General features: G+C 44.9%; 1 non-coding gene across 1 annotated transcript; it reads left to right on the top strand.

Annotated features, from left to right (window-relative positions):
* The first annotated feature begins 3,389 nt into the window (after positions 1 to 3,389).
* Positions 3,390 to 3,508, top strand: LOC133614022 (5S ribosomal RNA). Its single transcript, XR_009816531.1, has one exon. It is a non-coding gene; the product is annotated as a 5S ribosomal RNA (ribosomal RNA).
* The last annotated feature ends 282 nt before the right edge of the window (positions 3,509 to 3,790 follow it).

A 3,790-nucleotide genomic window follows, 5' to 3' on the forward strand; every position in this document is an offset into this window, starting at 1 on the left:
AGGGGGGGGGCTCGGCGGGGCGGTTGCTGGTTGTTCCATCTCCATCGTTGGGGTCCCTGCGGGTGGGGTGGGTGGTTCCCGTGGCCCTGTGCCTGGGTGGTCCTGCGGCGGCCGATTTGGGTGGGGTGGCCGGGGGTTGGCCTCGCCGCGCTCTCCGGGGGTAGGGGGTGGGCTCGTGGGGGACCGGTTGCCGGTGGGGCGGGGGCGGTCTTCCCGTCCAGTTGCGGGGAGTCTCTGGGTCCCTCGGGCGGGGCGTCTCGCCTTTCTGCCCGTGTGGGGTGTGGTCTCTCGCTGGCTTGGGGTCTGGCTGTCCCCTGCTTTTCTCGTGCCCTGTCCTCTGCCGGTTGCGTCTGTCTGCGGCCTGCTGCTGGCCCTTGTGGGCGGTACGGTGGGTCGGGCTCTGGGGTTCCTGTCGCTGGACGGCTTGGCTGCGTGGGGGCGGTGGTCCCTGGTTCCCTGGGCACCACGCCTCCTGTTTGTGGGTTGGGCTCTCGGGGGTGATGGGGCCGTGCTCTGGCTCCCACGCACTCTGGGAGTCGAATGTATTGTACATGCAAATTCACATATGCTCACATACGTACATAGGTACCTACGCTCCCACATACATACACAAATACAGTACATATTTACTTACCTAATGTTCGTACATCCACACGCACATTCAATATACAAACATACACATACACATACTGTACATATACATTCACTGTACAAACACATATACACATTCTGTACATATACATTCACTGTACAAACACATATACACATTCTGTACATATACAAGTACATATACATACTTACACTCATGCACATAATCACGTTTCATCAAACATATATTAACGTTGTTGCCCTAGGGTAAACTGGGTGTAACACATGGCACACTGACAAAGCTTAACCTATTGTGACTATAACAATCTACAAGGTTAATGTAGGTTGCTTCTCTTTCTCCCCCTCCATTTTTCTGCATTCTTTTGTATCTCAAGTTATCATTACGTATATGTATTGTTGCATTTAAACAACTGTATTGTTGATAATAAAGGTAAATTATTGGTATTGTTCATTATCAATAGCGCTATTTCTATTGGTATTTGTATTGATCCATTTGTAGTGTAATAATGCTCATTGTCATTTCTGTATTATTTTTTATTTTTCGCTAACTGCTTATTTGCTATTACTTTTACCATCATATTTGTACATGTCATATTTGCTGATGTTGCTCTATTGTTGTTGTTGTTGTTGTTTGCTGTTGTTGTTTTTGTCTCTCTGTCTAATCCCCCTCTTGTCCCCACAATTTCCCCCTCTGTCTTCTTTTTTTTTTTTCTCTTTCTATCCCCTCCTGCTCCGGCCCGGCTGCACTAAATGATAATATAAATACATTTAATAAAGTCAAATACAAATAAGGCAACAAGAGAAGTATCATACACTTCTCTTTTGTAAAGTAAATGTGAACAGCCGACATAGGCATCTACATCAACTATATGATTTGCCTGAGAAGCTGGACAGGACACAAAAAAAACAAACAAACAAAAAAACAAAAAACAAAAGGAAGACCTTGCCAAAAGAGACCTTTCCAGCCGGCGTCATCATAAAAGCTAACTCGAAGGGATGGATGGATGAAGAAAAGATGAGCGAGTGGTTAAGGTAAGTTTAAGTTTACGCGAAGAGGCCGGGTGGCTTTTTTCACGCAGCTTCGTCCATGTTGATATACGACTCCATGCGCGCCCACATCACGCTGGTTTTTAATATATTATTAAAGTTTGACTGACCTATCTGACTGTTTTTTTGACATTCCTTTAGCGCAGTTAGATGCGGCTTATAACACGGGGCGGCTTATAGGTGGACAAAGTTTTGAAATATGCCGTTCATTGAAGGCGCGGCTTATAACCCAGGGCGCCTTATGGTGCGGAAAATACGGGTATTTGTTTTAAAAGTCTCCATGTCATCATGCAACTTAGTAACCCAATTCCACTTTATATTAGTCCTTTTATTTTAAAATAGGATCAAAAATATTTTGATATTAAAAACAAATGTTTATTTTCAATAGATTCCTGGTCATATGACCTAAAATCCCAAATTCATTTTAAATATTAGAAGTGATTTTTCTAATGTGTTTCACACCTTTTTGTTTTAAATTGTAAGTTTAATATGATTTTATATAAATTAGTAATATTGAAAACCATGGTTTCATTTTTAGCTCCCGCAACAACTACGACTATCCAACATAAAACCAACTTTACTCTCATTTGGAGCTAATACAAATGTTGATAATTATCTGTATAAGATATATCATGCACATGATTTTTACTAAAAAACGTATTTTTTTTTTTTTTTAAATAAAACCCTATTTTAAAATAAAAGGGTGTGTGTTACACTAAAAGGTTAGCATGACTAATAAGTGGAATTAGGTTACCAAGTTGTATGACATTGAGACTATTGGGAAAATATCCTTATTTTTTTTATATTAAACATGGATATATATGTTAGAATTATGAAATAATGGGCATGCACAATAAGAAGGTATGACTAATTATTTACCTTCTTTTAGATGAGTCTGGGCTTCACGGTGGCAGAGGGGTTAGTGCATCTGCCTCACAGTACGAAGGTCCTGAGTAGTCTTGGGTTCAATCCCGGGCTCGGGATCTTTCTGTGTGGAGTTTGCATGTTCTCCCCGTGACTGCGTGGGTTCCCTCCGGGTACTCCGGCTTCCTCCCACCTCCAAAGACATGCACCTGGGGATAGGCCCCTCCCACCTCCAAAGACATGCACCTGGGGATAAGTTGATTGGCAACACTAAATGGTCCCTAGTGTGTGGATGTGAGTGTGAATGTTGTCTGTCTATCTGTGTTGGCCCTGCGATGAGTTGGCGACTTGTCCAGGGTGTACCCCGCCTTCCGCCCGATTGTAGCTGAGATAGGCTCCAGCGCCCCCGGCGACCCCAAAAGGGAATAAGCGGTAGAAAATGGATGGATGGATAGATGAGTCAGTGTTTTGATGTAGCAGATATACAATTTTCAAGGCAATGTTGATTTATTGACGGTCCCTACGCATAAAGCAGTGTTGAGAGCTGTGATCCAGCACCCCCCGCCACCCCAAAAGAGACAAGCGGTAGAAAATGGATGGAGAGCTGCACCTCACACAGCCACAAAAAGCACATTAGTGTACGCATGCGCGACAGGCTCTAAGATAAATAATAATTGTCTTTCACCCCCTGTGATGAGGTGGCGACTTGTCCAGGGTGTACCCCGCCTTCTGCCCGAATGCAGCTGAGATAGGCTCCAGCACCCCCCGCGACCCCAAAAGGGACAAGCGGTAGAAAATGGATGGATGGATGTCTTCCATCCCGTCTGTAAGAGTTCCATTTAAAAAGGTTGGTTTTACCTCGTCTTTCGGCTTCCGGCCATACTACCCTGAACACGCCCGATCTCGTCCGATCTCGGAAGCTAAGCAGGGTCGGGCCTGGTTAGTACTTGGATGGGAGACCGCCTGGGAATACCAGGTGCTGTAAGCTTTTACACTCACGCCAGAGGGCGCTACAAAGTGCTGAGACTACAGCTGTTGTGATTCTACTCAGGAGTTTGCACTTAACCTGCTCTCTGGAATATTCCCCCGGTGACTGTGTGAGTTTTGTGTAAACATGTTGATACACTTTGTTACAAACTGAGAGGAACATCAACCTCTCATAAATATTGTGTGTCTGAAACTGTCTTGGCGTCTTGTCCAGGGTGTACCCTGCCTTCCGCCCGAATGCAGCTGAGATAGGCTCCAGCACCCCTCGCGACCCCAAAAGGGA

This window comes from Nerophis lumbriciformis, linkage group LG13, assembly GCF_033978685.3.
Source record: "Nerophis lumbriciformis linkage group LG13, RoL_Nlum_v2.1, whole genome shotgun sequence".
NCBI classification, from domain to species: Eukaryota; Metazoa; Chordata; class Actinopteri; order Syngnathiformes; family Syngnathidae; genus Nerophis; species Nerophis lumbriciformis.